Raw genomic sequence first — 22,500 nt, forward strand, 5'->3', positions numbered from 1 at the left:
AAACTCTCTCCAAGTCAATAGGATTACTATGATAGGATGATTCAAGTTCTGGCAGTGTTTGTTGTTTATATGAATTAATTACCTAAGTAATTTCTGTTACTTCTCTGGTATTTGTATTATTAGCTAGGAAATTGTACGTAATTTTGTACCTCTGTTTATATTCCTTATTATCTAGAGTGTGAACTAAAACATTGTCCAAGTAATTATTGAAACTCCTCAATTAATTCCTGAAATTGTGCCCCAAAGAATCCTCAAAATTACCCCTAAGTAATTCCAAAAATTCTCCAAGTAATTTCTGAAATTCTTCAAGGAATTTGTAAAACTCCACAATTAATTCCTGAAACTCCCCAAATGGATTTCCTGAAATTCCCCCCAGAATTTCTGACACTCCCAAAGAATTCCTGAAATTACCCAAAGAATTCCTGAAATTACCCAAAGAATTCCTGGAATTTCCCAGGTACTGCAATGCCACCAAGGCATTCCTGAAATTCCCCAAGTAATTCCTGAAACTCCCACAGACATCTTCTCACTCCTTTCTCAGTATTTTCCATTGACCTCATCTTCGGCTTACCAACTGCCCTTCGGACTTGGGGTCTCCCTTCCAAGAATTTCCTTGGATATGGTTCTTCTTCCATTCTTTTGACATGTCCAAACCATCGAAGTTATCCTCTCATAACTTCCAAGACTCATGCCCGTAGGTTAGAATTGGCCTCAGTATGGAGATGCGCATAACAGTTTTTACTATATGGGGTATGCTCCTATCTTTCAAAAGTAGAAACAGTAGATACAAGTTAGTATTAAATATATTCTATTAGTTATTTCCAGCTTAGTGTTATTTGATCACCAAATACAGCTTTCAAATATCAAAAGTTTCTGTACTATTTTAATGCTTACCCTTCTAATGAAAAATTTATATCCGCTGGTGTTTGAAACAGGAGTATAATCTCAGTTTTCTCCTTGCTAATCTTCATGTCATTTATTGCTAGGATGCTACTCCAGTCTGTCAATCTCTGTTGAACATTCTCTATAGTTTCTACTACAACTGCATGGTCATCAGCATATTGTAGATCACTGGTTTGATTCTCATCAGAATTTTGCTGTCTCATAAATTTATGCATGAAAAATATGGAAAGAAGAGGGGGGTGGGGGTGGGGGGAAGAACACTACCTTGTCTTACTCCTGATTGGATTTCAAACTAGTTCTCATTTTCAGTGTTTGTATTTACTCTGAACCTGATACTTTGATAGGTGTTATAAATTGCTCTTATTAGTTTTGTAGGAGCCCCATAATATCTATCTCTCAATGCACCCCATATCTTTTACCTTGGCACTCGATTAGATGCTTTCTTTAAGTCTATAAAAGCGATATACCTGTCTGTGTTCCACTACCAGCTCTTCTCAAATATAATTTTCAGGATGAAAATCATGTCTGATATTCCTCTTCCCGGTCCTAAACCACTTATCCACTCGCTTAACTTTGGTTCTACACATTCCCCAAGTTATTTTTGAAATTCCACAAGTTCCGGAAATTCACTAGAGAGTTCCTGAAATTCTCCAATTATGTCTTGAAATTCCCGAATCAATTCCTTTTGGTTGATGTATTTCATAGTAAGCAGAGTAATGAGAAACTAGATCCTCCCCATTCCTGCTTTCTTGATGCTAAACTAACTAGTTTAGCTTTTCAATCTCATGAAATTAAAGCTCTCTTGACGGACCTTGATGCTTATGGATGTATAGACCCAAATGGTATTTTTTCTTTGTCGTTTTATAAAGACAGCAGATTTCTTAGCTCCAAAGTTATCCATTATTTTGCGCAAGATAGCAAGCACAGGTTCTTTTAGCACTTATTGGAGAGCTGGTAATGTTACTCCATTATGTAAATACATTTTGTAGTAATTCAAATCAATGTGATTACCGCCCAATTTCCATAACTCATATTATCTAAAGTTTTTGAACGTCTTCTGGCAAAACGTCTTAATAGGCTTGCTGAAGGTAATCATCTATTCTCTAGCATATAATGTGGCTTTTGTAAAGGCCTTGGAGCTTGTGATGTCCTTCTTACAATCTCCAATGCTGTACAGAAATCCCTTGATTATGGTCGGGAAGTTCGTACAATTGGCCTTGATTTTAGTGCTGCCTTTGATCGTGTTAATCATGAGGCCCTTGTTTTCAAACTCAAAGAGTTGGGAGTGGTTGGGTCTTCTCTTAGTATCATTATTGAATTTTTAAATAATAGTTCACAAATAGTTTTTGTTGATTGACAACATAAGGGGTATAGGAATGTTTTATTTGATATTCCTCAGAGTAGTGTTCTTGGCCCATTACTTTTCATACTATATACACATGATATGTGGTTTGGCTTAGAAGACAAGTTCGTTGCATATGCAGATGTTGCTACTCTCTTTTCATCAATTCCATTTCCTGAATATGGGAATGGCGTTGGTGAATCTCTTAATAGAGATGTAGCTAGAATTAGTGCCTGATGCAAATTATGGGTCTTGAAGTGGAATTTTATCAAAACTCAAAGTATGATTGTAAGTAGGTTGAAGACAGTGGCTCCATAACATCCGGGTCTCGGCATTGATAATGTTTCTTTAACTCTGTTTGACTTTTAGAATTTAAGGTATGACTCCTGTCAGAACATTTACTTTTGAGAAACATAGGTCTGTGTCTTCTTCAATTACACAAAAAATGGGCTTATTGAGTAACTAATTTTTAAAATTTTCGGTGATCAATCTATTCTGAAGTGTTTTAATTCTTTCATTCTGCCTTGTTTTGAGTATTGTTCTCCTGTATTGTCTTCAGTTGCTAAATCTCATCTTAATTTGTTGGACAGGAGCTTTCGGTCTACTATATTACTTATTCCTGATCTAGATATTAATCTCTGGCACCGTCGTTCAGTTAGTCTGTTATGCATATTGCATAAGATCTTTCATAACTCTGACTATCCTTTACATTCAGATATCCCTGGATAATTCTATCCTGTTCGTAATACTAGGCAAGCAGTTAATTCTAATAGTCAGGCCTTCTCCATCATGAGGCTCAATACTACACAGTACTCTAGAAGTTTTATTCCAGCTGTTACCAAGTTGTGGAATGATCTTCCTAATCGGGTAGTTGAATCAGTAGAACTTCAAAAGTTCAAAGTTGGAGCAAATGTTTTTATGTTGACCAGGCTGACATGAGTCTTTTTATAGTTTATATATGACATATCTGTTTTTGACATTAATAGTTTATATAGGACATATCTGTTTTGACGTTGTTACTATTTTTAGAATGATATATTGTTAATTTATTCTCATCATTTATTTATTTCCTTATTTCCTTTCCTCACTGGGCTATTTTTCCCTGTTGGAGCCCTTGGGCTTATAGCATCTTGCTTTCCAACTTGGGTTGTAGCTTGGCTAGTAATGATAATAATAATAGTAATTCATATCTTCACAGCAGTTGCATCCTGTTCGTAATACTAGGCAAGCAGTTAATTCTAATAGCCAGGCCTTCTCGATCATGAGGCTCAATACTACACAGTATTCTAGAAGTTTTATTCCAGCTGTTACCAAGTTGTGGAATGATTTTCCTAATCGGGTATTTGAATCAGTAGAACTTCAAAATTTGAAAATTGCTGCAAAGTTTTTTTTTTTTTTTTATGTTGAACAGGCTGACAAAAGTCTCTTTTTATAGTCTACATATGAATGATCTGTTTTAATGTTGTTAATGTTCTTGAAATATTTTCTTTTAATTGTTCATTACTTCTCTTGTATTTTATTTTTTGGGCTCAAGCCATGTCGTCCTGATGGAAGTTCCTTAAAGTAGCTTCCTAAGGGATATATGTACTACAGTGATATTCCCAGAGAATTTTACCTTTAGGTATCCAGAATTCTAACTCTTGGCGCGAATATCCTTAAATTTTCTCTCAAGGATATTGTATACAGTAATATCAGAGGACGTATTCTTGAAACGCCACATAGCAATCTGCACCCCTAATAGCGTTTACGCTTCGAGGAGGTGTAGCAGAATAAAAAGGGAGTCGTATCAAAGTTACCCCCCTTTTTGTACTACTATTGAGTATGACAACCGCGCCATTCCCACGATGGCGGACATTCCTTATTTTGCAGCGATTTCACTCGGTGATATTCCCTGTTGATCTAACTTTTCGATCGTTTTACAGGATTATAATTATGCTTTCTCCATCTTCTTCCGCCTCTGGAAAGTTGAGTATCGGGTCTTTACTATGAGTATATTTTAGCTCCTGTTTCACAATGAAATTGAAGTAATTTATTGTGCCTAAGAGCTAGGCCAGTTACTGGAGGCGCCATGGGCGCCGTCGTTCGTTAGGCATGTGTTATTTAGATAGCAGAACGACTTCCAGTTTTAAATAGCTTTATTTAATTATTTTAATTATTTAGATATTTAGGCAATTATACTCGTAAAGATTTTGATAATGTGGATAATTTTCCTTTTCCATGTTGATCGTATAGTTAGAGTTTCGGTGATTTAGGTAACCGAGATCTCGTCTAGCCTAGGTAACCTAACCTAGGTGTTTTATTATACGTTCAGACATTTCCCCGCTTACCCTCGTGTATTGTTTTTTCAATTCAAGTGGAGACTGATACCTCCTAGAATTATATGAAACATTACACGTCTCCATCGAGATTTAAGGGTAATCTCTTCTCCCTCTGAGTGTAGCTTCAGGCTACAACCCTAGTGGCCATGCCATGAATTTTATTCAGACATGACTAGCCTAGGGTTTTTCCTGTCCTCTTCCCTTAAACCACTGGCTGTGGTATACCAGCAGGTTTTGGGATTTAGTCAGAATCTCAGAGTATTTAGTCTTATGCCGGCGACCTGCCGGCAGGACGAATGGGTTGTAGGAATCCATCATTCCCCTGCGGCTAGGCTGCCGGCATTGAATGCTAGCCCTCCCTAGCCGCACTTGAAGTAGTGGTAGGATACCATCTTCTCCTTGCGACTAGAAGACTAGTCCTGTGCCGCAGTCCCCTAGGCTGAAGAGTGATATTCTTCTTTTGCCTAGGATGACGCAGCACTGGAACTCTGTTTTCTCCCTTGTTGAGAGGTGGCGGCAATGCCGCCATCCCCTTAACTGTATTGGCAATCCCTAGGGTGGAGAACTGAGACTCTCCTGTCACCTAGGATTCTGTCCATACTGAAACAGAGTTTCTTTTAAGAGGTGGTAGGGCTGACAATTTTGCCAGTTGCTTTCACACACTATACAGGACCCTGTTCCCTAACCCTCTGTCCACTTTTGATGGCTGAGCCATTGTCTTTCATTTGGCCGGCATCTTGCAACCTTACCATTGCCGGTAGGTTGCCGGAGCCGGCCAGACTCCCTCTCTAGCCTTGACAACTGTCGGCAGCCATGTTGAATGTCAGTAACTATGGCTGGCGGCAATGCATACTGCCGGCAGCCACATCATCTGCCGGAAACTATGGTCTCTGCCGGTAGCTGATGACTGTCGGCAGCCAGGATGGATGCCGGCAACTAGCGGCTGCCGGCAGCCATGGTGGCTGTGAGTGGGAAGTCCCTTTCTGTCCCCAAGGTTCTTCAGTTCCCCTTGGACTGCTATCCACAGGTTCTGTTGCCGGAATACCGCCGGCCAGACCAGTGCCGGAGGCTAGCCTGCCGGCAGTGTATTGGCGGCACCTTGCTGGCAATAGTACTGTAGCTGGATGGAAGCCTGAATGGTACATTCTCCCCTTCCATTAGAACCTTCTTTTCTGGAGAAAGGCAGTAAAATTAGACTTTTACATCCTTAATTACTGTATACATACACAGTAAAGGAGTAGCCTTTACTCCATGCTATCTCTACAGGTAGCCAGTATATCTACAGTATGTAATATACTGCAGATAGAAAACTACCATGTATTTTATACTAGTAGTTATTTCCAATATATCTTGGATATCCAAACACAGGCATTTGCTGAACCCACTCCCATATTAAATGAATATAATTTCTTCAATATCCTGATTAGAAATCAGTATTCGGATTACCCTACAATATTAAATAGCTTCAAGGCAGGGGTGATACACTCCTAACCCTTACAGGGTAGAGCCTTTATCCTTCAGTCTCCCTGATCAGGAAACTCAATAGTTTAATATTGTAAGGAAGGCTACGGCAAATAGGCTGAGTGGGATACACAAATATATGTCTTTTTTTCCCTAGTCCAGCCGGCTTCATGCTAGCTGGACCGTACTGTCATATGCTGCTACGAAGGCAGCATACTGACTAATCTACAATACATGATTGTACAGTAGCCAGTAAATTGCAATATAGACTTACTGCAAATAGAAAACTACAGTACCATTATATAGTAGTAATTTCTAACATACCTTAGGTACCCTTGTAAGAGCATTCCTCTGGTACCGCTCTTATATTGAATGAATAGTTTTTCTTCAATATTCTGATTGAGAATCAGTCATCCTGACCACACAGTATTAACACTATAATGGGACAGTGAATTGGTACTTCTCTAACCCTAGGGGTAAGAGTCCTTTTACTTGGAGTTACTCTATAGAGAAATCTCCATGTAGTTAATACTGAGGGGAGGCAACAGCATTTGCTCACAGGGGTACACAAGTATGTATCTCCTACTATCCCTTTATAGCTTACTATCCTAAGCTACTCTATTGTAAAGGACATTTGCATGTTGATTGTCAAGGAGATAATCCATTGTATACTCATTTGGTTTTCCTTTCTTTACAGGAGGAACACCAGATACCTTGTGCTGCAGTCCTCTGCAAGGCCAAAAGTAAGTATTTTTACGGTCATAATACTTGCAGGTTTCATGCCCCCTGCAATATATTTTCCGGATCCCTACATTATTGGAACCCGCAGGTTTGCAATATATGTCGGACATTAATGTCTGAAGGTTTTGAAAATCCCAAGTCTACGGAGACTAGGGATACAGCTCAATACAAATTACGCAACTGGGTGAGAGGCTTCCAAAAAATCTCTCCGGGACCTTTCCTACCTAATGATAGGATGCGTAAGCTACTATTTCCGAAAGCAAGTAAGGAAATAGTCGTGCCTCAGGCGCCAACTACATCCCCTGACGGCCAGATAACCTTTGGGAATGAGGGCAGGAAGTGCCCCAGGGTAGAAGAGGAAAATGTCGTGTCGGAATTTCCTCCGCCTATGCCGGCTCCTGAGCCATCGATGTCGACATCTTCATCTTCTACCCCTCTATTAGATTGAATGGTACAATTATGTATCCAATTTAATAATCAAATAGAGAGCTTTTGTAAACAAAACGAAAAGCAGGACGTAAAACGCAAGATAGAGCCTCGCAAAGCTTCTCTTGTCGCTTCCCAAGGGTCATTCAAACGACCCATGGATCAAGACCTACCAACATGCTCCAAAACCAATCCCTGGAGGTTTGCAGAGCCGATGCCGATTTTAAATGGCAATCTCTACATCTCAGAGAAAATGGGTGCTGTTCCTTTGGACAAAATTCAATTTTGGCCAAGCTTTGATGCTTTCCCTAATTGTTTGGTTCGACTGAGGTACGAACCAAAGTCAAGAAAAGGAACAGAACCAAAGGAGGTCATGATTCTCGACCATGATAAGGCACAGGCTATCCTCTCAGGTAGTCTGAAAAAGGCGGGTTATTCATAGTCAAAGGTATTCTCACTGAATAACAGACACCCTTCCTTTCTTGCTCCTACTTCACTCTCATTCCCCTTTGCGGGGAAGGCATTTACATCTGTTGCCAAAGCGGTGGAGGCAGGTAAGCCATGTCCCACACTCGAAGAGTGCAAGCGTGTGTCACCAGCTTTTCCCAGACAGGAAAAGGACTGGAAGGAAGTCCATTTGACCTTTTCAGTAAGAAAATTAGACGTGGATTTCGCAAGTCGACAATTTAATGAATGTCTCCCTAAATTATCTGTGTTGCTCTTGTATAATGAACAAGAGACAAAGGGGAGACTTGCGGCCTCCCTTTCTCTACAAAACTACATAGAGTTGTGTTCAACTTACCAAAATACCCCAGACATGCTCATGGTCATAGCCAAAATGCATATGGCTACCTTAGTAAAGGACCTTTTCGCCTTTATGAAGGCCAGGAAAGCATGTAGAGACTTTGTGTTCGCTGCTGCAATAGTGAAACACGAAACAAGGAAGCTAATATCTTCCAACATCTGGGGTAAAGACCTCTTCCCACACGAGGTAATTAGGAAAGTGATTAAGAATACCACCATGGAGAACATAAGTCTTCTCCAAAAGTGGGGCATCCTTTCAAAGAGAAAATCTTCCATGGTTGTGGGTCCCCAACCTAAAAAGAAGACGGGAAATGCTGGAAATATCCGGGCTGCTCAACAACATCCCACTATTCCAGTGACCACGGTGCCACTGGCATATGGTCAAAAGTTTAAACCTACTGACTATTCGAAGCATGAAGACGCTTCTGCTAGGAGGAACGTACCTTCAGGATCGTCAGACCTTCGATCCTTCGGTCCAAAGCCTATTCAAGATGGGACCTTGATGGGAAACAGAAATGTCTCCACCATCATTTCCTTACCTTCTCCTGCAATTCAAAACCCTCCTGGAGGAGTATACTTGAGAACTATAGAGCATACAGGTGGTAAGAAAACTTAGTCCATCGAGTTCCAGGAAAGGCTGTTTTGTGTTCACGAGAAGGACTCAAGAAATCTCTGAGTCATTCTGAACTTGTCGCCACTCAACAAGTTCATAGAAAACAGCAAGTTCAGAATGTTAATCCTTCCGAACATATGGACCTTGTTCCAAATAGGGGTGTTTGTAGTCTTGTCAGACCTGAAAGGTGTCCTGTGGAATCTTCCAGTCAACCACCCCCTTTCCTCCTATCTAGAATTCAAGTTATAGATTGTAACATACATCCTAGGAAAGATACGTGTCGGACTCACAGTCCTAAATATCTTCATAGGATTGGCAAACTTAGTCACGTTGAAATCAAGCCTAGAAATAGTTCAGGCATTAGTATACCTGGACGAGAGGCTGGGGTGGGCAGCACCCGAAGTGGCTGGCCGATGTGCATCCAAAGAAATGACCCAGTTCCCGGGACATCATCGATGCAAGATAAGCTTCTAGAAGTCTCGACTTTCTCCAGCTCAAGGGTTTCAATGGCTGAAAAACCATTGAAGCCCACAGTCACATCAACTCTCCTTTCCCTTGGGAATATAAAAGGAGGTCGCGAGGTCTGTCAAGAGACTCAGGTAATCAGTCAGATTTCCAAGACGCTAACAGAGAGAAGCGCTAAACTCTCCCCAGTTCGCAATAGTGACAGACCTAGTGCTAAGAGCACAGCGGAAAGATGTGTTAAGAGCCTGGAGAAAATACGCATCAAACGCTTGAAGAGATAAAAAAAGACTGAGATCGGTCCCTCTTTAATCGCTTCTCTAACAAAAATTAAAGCACGAAAGTCTCAAGACTCTGCTGGTCCTATCATGAGTGAGGAAGCTTCTTCCACACAGACAGACTTCTTACTACTGATCTGGGACACCAAAGCGATAATAAGACATCACAATCGATAGTGCTAAAGAACGTCTCATACAGTCTAGGTGAAGTTAACCATCCCTTTCTTAAAGGGATGGCACCTGTCAGCAGTTCATATACAACTGATCCATAATGTGACAGTCGGAATGGTCCACGGACGCAGATCTATTCCCTCCCAGATGGGAGCAAGTTCCGGAACTGCAGTTCGACCTATTCATCACGAGCGTCTTCAAGAAACTACCTCGATATGTAGCCCCATACGAGGATCCTCTAGTGGGGCTGATAGACGACATGTCTCTAGAATGAAAGGGATGGACTCGGGTATACCTGTTCATCCCATCCAATCACCAGCTGAAGGTCCTCAACAGGCTCAGATACTTCTAAGGGGGAGTAGCTTTTTTGGCTCCCAGATAGCCCAAGAGCAATCTGTCCTTAATGAAGAAACTGAAGATGAAGCTGGTCCTAGCTCTGATCCTAGGTATATTTCCAAAGTTTCAGAAATTAACTGCCTTCGTTTTATCACAGAGAACCCAAACCCTTCATTTCATGATTTTCTTACCCTAGCGGTTAGAAAAAGATTTGGGATCTCAGAAGGCAATATAAAATTCTTAGAAGAATACAAGGCTAAGTCAACTAGAAGGCAATATGAGTCTTCCTGGAAAAAGTGGATTGCGTTTGTGAAAGCAAAAGGACCGAAAGAAATTTCATTGAACTTCTGTCTATCCTTCTTTGTCCACCTTCATAGCCAAGGTCTGGTGGCCAATACGATAAATACGTGCAAGTCAGCCTTGACTAGACCTCTCCTATATGCCTTTCAAGTGGATCTGGCGAATGAAATCTTTAATAAGATTCCGAAGGCATGTGCTAGGCTTAGGCCCGCAGTACCACCAAAGCCCATCTCTTGGTCTTTGGACAAGGTCCTATATTATGCCTCATCTGTGAACAATGAAGATTGTTCTCTCAAGGATCTAACCCAAAAGGTTATTTTTCTGTTTGCTATAGCCTCTGGGGCTAGAGTTAGTGAAATAGTGGCCCTATTCAGAGATGAGGGTCACATTCAGTTCACAGAAGTGGGAGAACTGAATCTCTTTCCTGATCCATCCTTTCTCACTAAAAACGAGCTACCCACTAAGAGGTGGGGTCCCTGGAGAATCTGCCCTCTGAAGGAAGATGTCTCTCTATGTCCTGTAGAGTGTCTAAAGGTCTATCTTCGTAGAACTTCAGACTTCAGGGGAGGACAGCTCTTTAAAGGAGAAGCTTCTGGATCAAATTTATCCCAGAAACAACTAAGGGCGAAGCTCACCTACTTTATTCGTAGAGCGGATCCTGACAGTATTTCCGCAGGTCATCATCCAAGAAAGATTGCTTCATCACTGAACTTCTTTCAGTATATGGACTTTGAGCGTCTTCGTTCATACACTGGAAGGAAATCATCCAGAGTGTTTTACAAACACTATGCAAAACAAGTGCATGAACTGAAACACTTCGTAGTGGTGGCAGGTAGTGTATTAAAACCTGCCCCCTAATTACTGTTGTAAACAGTTAATGGTTTTGGGACTTCACATGTCTTCGCACATGTACTGGGTGAGAATCATCCAGAGTGTTCTACAAACACTATGCTAAGCCAGTCCATGATCTGAAGCAGTATGTGGTGACATCGGGTAGAGTATTTAACCTGCCGTCTAATTCTACGATGAACAGCTAATTGACTGGGACTGTCAATTAAAGGGAGAAGCAGTCATCCCTCTTAGGGTGTGACCTCTTTTGATTAAGTGTTACCATGGTGACACTAGCTCTGTTCAAAATCCCAGGTGTGGAATTATACAGATAGCACTAGTGCCGGTGTACGTAGTACACAGTGCAGATAGAAGTAACCAGTACAGGAATTATGAAGAGAAATTGTTTTATAAATTTTCTTTAGTCTGAGAGTGGCACTCATCATTTCTTTCCTTTCAAGAAAGAAATATAGTCTCTGTACTCGTTACAGGTATAATCCCATTGTCTTACTACATTCGTTTTACTAACCATCTCCTTTAGTCATTTATTAAGAATAAATGTCTATTAGAATGTAGTGCGTCTGCATTCGCCCGACAATTGCATGTATAAATGCTAGAGTTCTTCGACTTACCAAAGTAAGTATTCCACAAATAATAGATATAAGAGACACTGATATTGATTCAGCAAAATATACAACTATGAGACTATTTGTATATTCAGTGTATACTTATGTTTGGTCATACAATATATGTTAACCTCGAGACCCCTTTTCTACTGTCTAGAATGACTCTTCCCTGTAGGAGGCAGGAAGCACTAACATTGTTTATGATTAGTGATGATGACGAATAACGGTGACGTCACTTGTCTCAACTGGTCCCCATGACCATAGAAAAGGTTGCTCTAAAGTTAAGGCACTGATGAAAATCCTCAGATACACTAATGCTCTGGTATGCTTCCATCAGGACGACATAGCTTGAGCCCAAAAAACGGATTTTGAGCGAAGCGAAAAATCTATTTTTGGGTGACATGGCCATATCGTCCTGATGGACCCACCCATCTCTTCTAAAAATAAAAGATATTCACAGTATCCCTCCCGTTGTACTGCATCTGTAACACCATGCTCAATGCTACAAGGAATGTCCGCCATCGTGGGAATGGTGCTGTTGTCATACTCAATAGTAGTACGAGAACGGGGGTAACCTTGATACGGCTCCCTTTTTATTCTGCCACACCTCCTCAAAGCATAAACGCTATTAGGGGTGCAGATTGCTATGTGGCGTGTCAAGAATACGTCCTCTGATATTATACGATATCCTTGAGAGAAAATTTAAGGATATTTGCGCCAGGAGTTAGAATTCTGGATACATAAAGGTAAAATTCTCTGGGAATATCACTGTAGTACATATATCCCTTAGGAAGCTACTTTAAGGAACTTCCATCAGGACGACATGGCTACGGTTTTAGTTTAGCTAGTAATAATAATAATAATAATAAATAAATAATAATAATGATAATAATAATAATAATAATAATAATAATAATAATAATAATAATAATAATAATAATAAATGATAAATAATAAATAATAATAATAATAATAATAATAATAATAATAAATGATAAATAATAATAATAATAATAATAATAATAATAATAATAATAATAATAATAATAATAATAATAATAATAAATTGTTACTGTAATTGGTGTCTTGAAATATTAAGTAGCAAATACATAGAAACTCCACGGAAAATGTTCATAGATGAGGGATGCCTCTAGAATTTTTAGAGGAAAACGGAGTGATAATAATTCATACCAAGGACTTTACTTTACATTCTAATCTCTGCCTTCAGATGTGTTTTGCTGCGAAGGGAAATATGAGAAGCAATATGAGAGTGGAATACTATTGGTGGGACAAATGGAACCGATGGAGGAGTGATGCAGTTTGGTTCGGTCATACATACACGACAGACCCTGACACGTGAGTTCTATAAATTGTCTTTAGAAATAATTAAAACACTTTTTTTTTTTTTTTAACCATTTGACTTGGAAATCAGTTCTTTTCTTCTATTTTGAAGAAGGGTTTCCTATAGTCAATTCTTTTTAGTGAGGCAGATTTGCACCAACTCGCATGGGTGCCTTTTAGCTCGGAACAGTTTCCCGATCGCTAATTGGTTGGACAAGATTATCCTTACCAATCAGATAGCAAGAAACTTTTCCGAGCTAAAGGGGCACCGTTGAGAGTCGGTGCAAATCTGCCTCACTAAAAAATTGACTATAGTGCCGCCACACACGTGAAGGCCCGGCGCACTGTAGGACCCACAAGATTTGTTTGTTATATTCATTGTTTAAGTATTTGGAGAATCGTGTAGATAAAGTTAATTGCTAACTCCACGTTATCATAAAATCGAGTAAACAAGAAAGTCTCCAACTTCCCCTGAGAGCCTTTATATCACCAGCCTTTCTAATGTCAAGTTGGAGCTTGTTATACAATCTCGGAGCCGAATATTTGAAAACTCTAGAGCCCAGAGGTGAAGTGCATCCTATCTTCATGGCTCAGTTTTCTCATGGCTGATCGTCTTTTACATTTAGATCTTTCAATAGTGTGCCATCCACTACTTTAATAGAATTCATAACGCTCAGTATTACAAAGTGTTCTAGAGGGTTCATTCCATCTGTTACGTGATTGGGGAATTGTCATTCCTAATTGTGGAATTATCTTCCTTATCAAATGGTTGAAACCACAGCCATAAAAAAAAAAAAAACTGGTGCAAGTGTTTTACTTTTGAGCAGCTTCGTATAAATTCTAGTTTCATAATTGATAATAGGTGGCTTATCTGTTTATTATTATTATTTTTCCTCTTTTAGAATTTATTCTTCACTTAAATCTTTTTTTTTGTTGTTGGCTTTTTTTTCCATTTGGGGTTCTTGAGTTTGTAGTTTCTGCTTTTCCAGCTAGGGTTGCAGCTTGGCTAATAATAATAATAATAATAATAATAATAATAATAATAATAATAATAATAATAATAATAATAATAATAATAATAATAATAATAATTTTGTTTTAAGAAATTGATTGATCTCTTGTGTAAAGTTTATCTGGGAACACATTTATATTCTAAAGCATTTTTTTTATGTTTTGTAATTACCAGAAATTTTCAGAAAGAAAAACATTAGACATCGCTTTAGAATAAGTCTCAAGAATTTTCATATTACCTTGCAGTTTTCTGATGTTTTCATTAATAATATTTAAGCTTTTCCTATGAATTATCTTGAAGCTCTAAGAGAATCGCAGCCTACTCCTACAGCTAGAGAGTTACTGGGTCTTTTTACTGGCCACATAATACTACGTTGGATCCCTCTCTGGTTATAGATCATTTTTCTTCAACCTTAACGTACCCAGAATAGTCTGGCCTATTCTTAACACATTATCCTCTTTCCTCATACACCTGACAACATCAAGATAATAGAAAAATTCTTCTTCACTCAAGGATTTCACAACTACACTGTAATTGCTCAGAGGCTTCTCTCCACTTATTAAGGGTAGAAGAGACTCTGTAGCTCGGAAAAGTTTCCTGCTCGCTGATTGGTTGGACAAGATCATTCTAACCAATCAGATAGCAGAAAACCTTTCCCATCTAAACGGGGCACCGCTGCGAGTCAATGCAAATGTGCCTCATCAAAAAAAAATAGTTTAGTACGTTATCCTATCTCCCTCACAGATGGCATTATCAGTGCCATGACATCTTCAAGGTCATGAACGGATCCGTGATCAACACCCAGCGAAATCCTGGAGCCGCTGTTAAGGTCCGAAGAGCCTATTCTCCATTACCATATTCCTCATCTGACGATGTATACGTTGATGAATTCATGTTCTCTGATGAAAATATAGATGGTTTGTTATTAATATTTGCGTTTTCTTGATTGGATGAATAATTCTGTTGGTTTGTCGAATGTATAGATGGGTTATTATTGTTTATTGTTTGCTGGTGAGAACAAGTTACTTATTTATTTTGTTTAGTTTTGAAAAAAAAAATCAATCTTAGGCAGCTTATTTTGGAGTTCTCAAAATTTTGAGTTCCTTTGACATATTTGGTAATTTGATAAGTTAATTGGAACTTCAAAAGTTCAAATTTGCAGCGAATGTTTTTATGTTTAACCGCTTGACATATGTCTCTCATTATACCATTTATTCCAAAGATATATTAATTGTTCATCACTTCTCTTGTTGTATTCTATTTATTCATTTATTTCTTTTCCTCACTGGGTTATTTTTTCTGATGGACCCCTTGGTCATATAGCATCCTACTTTTTCAATTAGGGCTTTAAATTAGCTAGTAATAATAATAATAATAATAATAATAATAATAATAATAATAATAATAATAATAATAATAATAATAATAATAATAATGAGATTAGATATTTATGTCTTTATTTCCTTTACTCACTGGGCTATTTTTTCCTATTGGAGCCCTTGGGTTTATAGCATCCTACTTTTCCAGCTAGAGTTGCATCATAACTACTACTACTACTACTACTACTACTACTACTACTACTACTACTACTACTACTACTACTAATAATAATAATAATAATAATAATAATAACATTTTAAGCACTATGCCCTCAGATACTCATTTTCCATTTTAGTAACCCAGACGAGACCATCAGCCCTTCGATCTCAGGGCATCCTGATAAGTGACGTCATTGTGACCCCAGTGGAAGAAAACAACGAAATGACCTCCAAACTCGACGTCCAGTTTCGCACTTCGAACTGCCACGGGAACTTCCCATTATTGGGGGTCACTGACGGATCACGTAAGTGACCTGTGATTGGGTGACTGTGGGTCAGTTTTCTTTAAGTTTTCCAAATGTGATTGGTTCTGATATCTATAGGACTTTGATTAAAAATTCTTAGATTTCAGGTATAGTGTTTTAACGATTGTGAATTGTAATGATTCAAGAATTTTTAGGCAATATATTGGTTTCCTGTTAGTATTATTTTAGGTTTAAAATTGCTTGCAGTTTTAATTTTCATTTGCTAACGATCACATGTTTTAACAGTTTTATCATATTGATAATATCCTTTCATTTCTTAATTGTTGATAATTAAAAAACTACAACCAAATGAAATTGCTTTTTTTACCCACAATAGTCAGGGTTTGTTTGAGGACAAATGATTTGCTATTGTTTAAGGCTTTGGTACTGATATCTCTTTAATTGATTAAGAATAATTAGATGATTTCAGTTTTAGTTTTAGATAATGATTGTGGATTACAATGGTTCAAGAATTTAAAGGTCATATTAGTTTCCTGTTGGTTTTGTTTTTAGTTTGAGGTTGTCTTCAGCGTTGATATAAATTTGGTAACGATCGTATGTTTTAATTGAAAGATTCTACTGTATTTAATCGTTCTATTTAATTTCTCAATGGTAAATATTTAACGCGTTCAAAATCAACACCCAAGTAAAATATGTTTCTTTTCACCTAACTTAAAGTGAACCCAAAACGACATAATTACGGACGAAAATATGTTTTGATGATATTTTTTGGGGGGGTGGGGGTGGGGGTGAGGTGTATTTGTTAGGAAGGGTTTTGGTAATTCAATAGTTTTTTTTTTGTGTTTTAGAGCGCTTGAGTTAGTTTGGTTTTCAAAAGTTTGAAGTCAATGCTGTTTTTAAAACTTCAATTTCGTCAGTTTCAGTTTCAAAATGGTGCATATAATTTTCTCCATAAATGCATTTAGATCATAAATGCATGTAGCTCATACATTTTACCAATTTTATTGAAACATTCTTCACAAATTGTCGCCTTTTATAAATCTCCGATTTTTTTCCCATTAGTCAAACATTATCTCTCTGGATCTGCAGAGAAGAAATCGACTTTTATGATGTCTAAAACCCAACTTTTTAACGTTTACAGCTGACCCATCTTGGGTAACAGACTTAGACAGCAGTGCCACCGAGGCCAGCTTCACTGTTACTGGTGGAACGGTGAACGTGACACGAGTAGTGACGGCCACTAACCCAGTAACGGGCACGTGGTCCATGGACATTATGGGCACCACAATCTCAGGTGGGTGTACACTGTTGGAAAAATCTGTAAGTATAATTGGAAAATCTCCGTAGAAATATACTGTTCTCAGCCGTATTTCAGTAAAATACTGGTGGCCGTAATTTTACCTTTGTTACTATCTTTTACGGGTTGGTGACTGTAATATCAATCTTTTATACCAATATATCCGTTTTCAAAACGGTAAAAATTTTGGGATAAATGTTGCCAGATATTTACCGTTTTTTTTAATGCAATATTTTGACGGTGTAGTCTGTTATCACGTGCTCCTTGTGCATCCTCAAAGACTGTTAATTTCATAACAGAATGCCTTTGGATTTAGTCACTGACCATATTTCGTTACAGACTACATCTAAATTGTGTTACAGATTACTTGGTTATTCTATAGCATTACTTACTTTTTAATATTGTCACATAGTACCTGGAAGTTTTGTCACAGACTTTCTTGTACATTTTCTCAGAATACATTCCAATTGTTCACTGATTACTTGTAAGTTTTGTCTCGACCTTTTTGTAAATCTTGTCAGAATACCTTTCAGATTCGTCACAAATTACTTGTAAGTTTTGTCACTGAATTCTTGTAAATTTTGTTAGAATACTTATCAATCTTTTTTCCCAGACCTCTAGTAAAATTTGTCACAGAATGCTTTTAGATTCTCTCGCAGCTTGTAAAATTTGTCAGAATACTTTTAATTTTTTTTTCTCAAAGTGCTTTTAAGTTTCATCACAGACACCTTTGAAATTTGACCAGTGAAGTTTCAGCTTTTGTCACATTAACCATCAGTAATTTACATTACTGAACAGTCTGCCTCAGATAAACTTTGTACTTGTTACATTTGAAAAAGAAAAGAAAAAAAAGAGAGGAATATAAAATAGCATCAAAATCAAACGATAAGCATGTGAAATATTATCTAATAAAAATACCCACTGAATCTGGAAGGATTGAAAAGATGACAAAATATCTTCATGACGTTGAAATGAGAAATTTCCATACACTTCATGGCATAGCAATTAAGGGACCAGGGAAGCTCAAGAATAATGCATTTCAATATCACAGGAGTAAATGTTTATTTACATTATTGCACATATTTGGATATCTAATGTATGTGTTCATTTGTTTGTTAATGATGTAAAATGTCCAAAACCTCGTAGTTTACGAACAATGGTTTAATGTTGAGTATAAACAAAGCATATGCTTTTAAAATTCCTTTTTTAAGATAACATGGTTGCCCATCTTTATCAATACTGATAGGAATAAGGAAAGATAGGTTTATAGATAGAGAAGTAAATACTGAAAATCTCACCAAGTATTAAATGTATTGTGAGGCACACATCACTTAACAATTTATGGACATGAAATAAATTGTTACGTCTTTTTTTTTTTTTTCTGGTGCGGTAATCTCAACTAGGTAACTCTATCGTTACTGCTAATGAGAATAACCATTTCCTCCTTACATGTGTAAGCAGACACACAAATAAAAGAATTATTTCTCCAACCCCTCTCACTATTTAACTAACCCAGTTTTTTTGGCCAAGTCACTCAGCCTGTTTTCACTTGATATTTTTCTCTGTGTTTAAATAGTGTTCAATAAATATATCAGTTGGCCATTGTTATTCCGGTGTGGAAGGGGCAATGTTCTAGGGGACATTTAGGCAGAATCAAAGAGAAAAAGAGGAACAATCAAGGCTCAGAACAACAACCGTAGAACTGCAACGAGAGTTGCACCATCTGTTGATTATTTAGCTTTGAAGTGAGTCTACTTTTTGTTTGCTTGTGGGGATTTCACTTGTTATCAGTTAGAATTTTGAATTTCTACATTTATGAAGTACATTTTTACCTTGAACCAGAGCATTTCACCAAGTCTTCACTAAAGGAATGGTGTTAATGCCAATCCAAACAGAAGAAAAGACAACCACAACACCGGTCCTGTTTAGCATTGCTGTCAAGCTATGGGACAGACAGATGTATGGTGTTAAGTAGGATCTACTCTTGATATTCAATACCATTAAACCTTTATCATGTCTTTCCGTAGGAATTGCCCCTGATATCAATGACCATGACCTCGGGGATATGATTAACTCGGCTTTGGGCTCAACGGGAATAGCCATCCAACAGTATGGCGCATGCCATAATAAAAGATGGACCATAGAGTGGCTGCAGGATCCTGGTTCTAAACCTTTGATCACAGTTGACGATTCGCAGCTGGCCTTTGATGGGTAAGTAACAGGACTCATTGTCATTCATCAAGATACTGCCGCTAAAGAGTTATGGGGTCCTTTGACTGGACAGACAGTACTACATAGGACCCTTCTCTCTGGTTACGGTTCATTTTCCCTTTTCCTACACCCATACACTCACACACCGAATAGTCTGGCCTATTCTTTACACATTCTCCTCTGTCTTCATACACCTGACAACACTGAGATTACCAAATAATTCTTATTGCATCACTGAAATTGTTCAGTGGCAACTTTTCTCTTTGTAAGGGTAGAAGAGACTCTTTATCTATGGTAAGCAGCTCTTCTAGGAGAAGGACACTCCAAAATCAAACCGTTGTTCTCTAATCTTGGGTAGTGCCATAGCCTCTGTACCATGGTCCTCCTCTGTCTAGGTTAGAGTTCACTTGCTTGAGGGTACACTTGTGCACACTATTCTATCTTATTTTTCTTCTTCTTGATTCGTTAAAGTTTTTATAGTGTACATAGGAGATATTTATTTTAATCTTGTTGCTCTTCTTAAAATATTTTATTTTTCTTTGTTTCCTTTCCTCGCTGAGCTAATTTCTCTGTTGGAGCCCCATGGACTTATAGCATCCTGCGTTTCCAGCTAGGGTTGTAGCTTAGCAAGTAATAATGATAATAATAATAATGATGATAATAATAATAATAATAATAATAATAATAATAATCTATTGCGTCTTGTGTATGCATTCATGGAATTTATGAGTCTTGTGCCAAATACCATTACTCTTAAGAGTTAATGTGAGGTTGTAAGGATCAGGTTATGTACAGTTTATCTCAGGTTATAGGATTAGATTACTTACAGATTATGTTAGGTTATAAAGCTCAGAATACTCGCAGTTTATGTGAGGTTATAAGGATCACAATATTAGCACTTTATTTGAGGTTATAAGGATCAGAATACTTATAGTCTATGTGACGCCGTAAGGATGTGAATACCTACAGTTTATGTGAGGCTGTAAGGATCAGAATACTTGCAGTTTATGTGAGGTTATAAGGATCAGAATACTTACAGTTTATGTGAGGCTGTAAGGATCAGAATACTTACAGTTTATGTGAGGCTATAAGGATCAGAATACTTACAGTTTATGTGAGGCTATAAGGATCAGAATACTTGCAGTTTATGTGAGGCTATAAGGATCAGAATACTTACAGTTTATGTGAGGCTGTAAGGATCAGAATACTTACAGTTTATGTGAGGCTGTAAGGATCAGAATACTTGCAGTTTATGTGAGGTTATAAGGATCAGAATACTTACAGTTTATGTGAGGCTGTAAGGATCAGAATACTTGCAGTTTATGTGAGGTTATAAGGATCAGAATACTTACAGTTTATGTGAGGCTGTAAGGATCAGAATACTTGCAGTTTATGTGAGGTTATAAGGATCAGAATACTTACAGTTTATGTGAGGCTGTAAGGATCAGAATACTTGCAGTTTATGTGAGGTTGTAAGGATCAGAATACTTACAGTTTATGTGAGGCTGTAAGGATGTGAATACTTACAGTTTATGTGAGGCTGTAAGGATCAGAATACTTGCAGTTTATGTGAGGTTATAAGGATCAGAATACTTACAGTTTATGTGAGGCTGTAAGGATCAGAATACTTGCAGTTTATGTGAGGTTATAAGGATCAGAATACTTACAGTTTATGTGAGGCTGTAAGGATCAGAATACTTGCAGTTTATGTGAGGTTGTAAGGATCAGAATACTTACAGTTTATGTGAGGCTGTAAGGATCAGAATACTTACAGTTTATGTGAGGCTGTAAGGATCAGAATACTTGCAGTTTATGTGAGGTTATAAGGATCAGAATACGTACAGTTTATGTGAGGCTGTAAGGATCAGAATACTTACAGTTTATATGAGGCTGTAAGGATCAGAATACTTGCAGTTTATGTGAGGTTATAAGGATCAGAATACTTACAGTTTATGTGAGGCTGTAAGGATCAGAATACTTGCAGTTTATGTGAGGTTGTAAGGATCAGAATACTTACAGTTTATGTGAGGCTGTAAGGATCAGAATACTTGCAGTTTATGTGAGGTTGTAAGGATCAGAATACTTACAGTTTATGTGAGGCTGTAAGGATGTGAATACTTACAGATTATGTGAGGCTGTAAGGATCAGAATACTTACAGTTTATGTGAGGCTGTAAGGATGTGAATACTTACAGATTATGTGAGGCTGTAAGGATCAGAATACTTACAGTTTATTTGAGGTTGTAAGCATCAGAAAACTTTCTGCGGCTTTTCATGTATTAGGATACATGCAGTAATACTTATCTGTCAAGTTATCTACCACTTCCTTAATCAGGGTATTCATGGTAGGTATGTATTGAGACACATTATAACGTAATAATTAAGACTGTGTCTTTTTCACACACCAAGACTGTTCTGCTGTATCATGTATCTAGATACTTTATTTTGTGCTGTAGTTAGTGATAAACAGCCATATGCTTTAGGAAGTTGGCTTTAGGTACAGTGTTCTCCTATTTACCATGTAAGGGCATGAATAATTTTGCAGTTTCTATCAGGCACCATGATGCAATTCTCCAGCTCTCGTATGTCATGATGAAAATGCAATACAATTAGATCATTCTGACTAATATTTACTCATTTACGATAAATTATTTGAGAATTCAAGGTCTATGCATAAACAATATCTCACATATTTGAGATAATTTCGTATTGGCATGTTTGTCTTTGCCCCTGTTTATTTCATTTTATCAAATATCCAATTATTGATGATAATTGCTTTGCTTGTATCTATTCATTTTATAACAGTTAACAATTATGCTTATGGTTGTTTCCTTAAATTTCCAGAGAGTCCTTCTCATTCACTGTTAATAGAGACGTTGAATACAGATTGTGGCATGATCCAATTGTGGCTGATTTTGTGAGTGTTCACAGAGAAGAACCACACGTAAGTCTGTCCTTGGATTTGCTAGGTTACTGGGGCTGTATATGCTGGAATTAGTGTATGTAAAAAGGATGGAAGTCTATGTAATTGATATATGTTTTTTTTTTATGCCAAGAGGTGAAACTCTATACAAATGACTATATGATTATGTAGTTTGGTGTATCTAATGAATTTATGCTGTAAGATATTTGAGTTTCTTTGTTCCATTTTTCTTGAAAGATCCTTTGTACTTGAATAAAAAATGTATGAAGGGTGGGCAAGATGACAGTGTTCATAAGAATAAGTC

The 22,500-nt window shown here is 37.7% G+C and overlaps 1 pseudogene; it reads left to right on the forward strand.

Moving 5' to 3' along the window:
- Nucleotides 1–22,500, forward strand: part of LOC137658650 (fibrocystin-L-like) — a 145,801-nt pseudogene that overhangs the window by 34,334 nt on the left and 88,967 nt on the right.

The sequence above is a fragment of the Palaemon carinicauda genome, chromosome 19, assembly GCF_036898095.1.
Source record: "Palaemon carinicauda isolate YSFRI2023 chromosome 19, ASM3689809v2, whole genome shotgun sequence".
In the NCBI taxonomy this organism is placed as follows: Eukaryota; Metazoa; Arthropoda; class Malacostraca; order Decapoda; family Palaemonidae; genus Palaemon; species Palaemon carinicauda.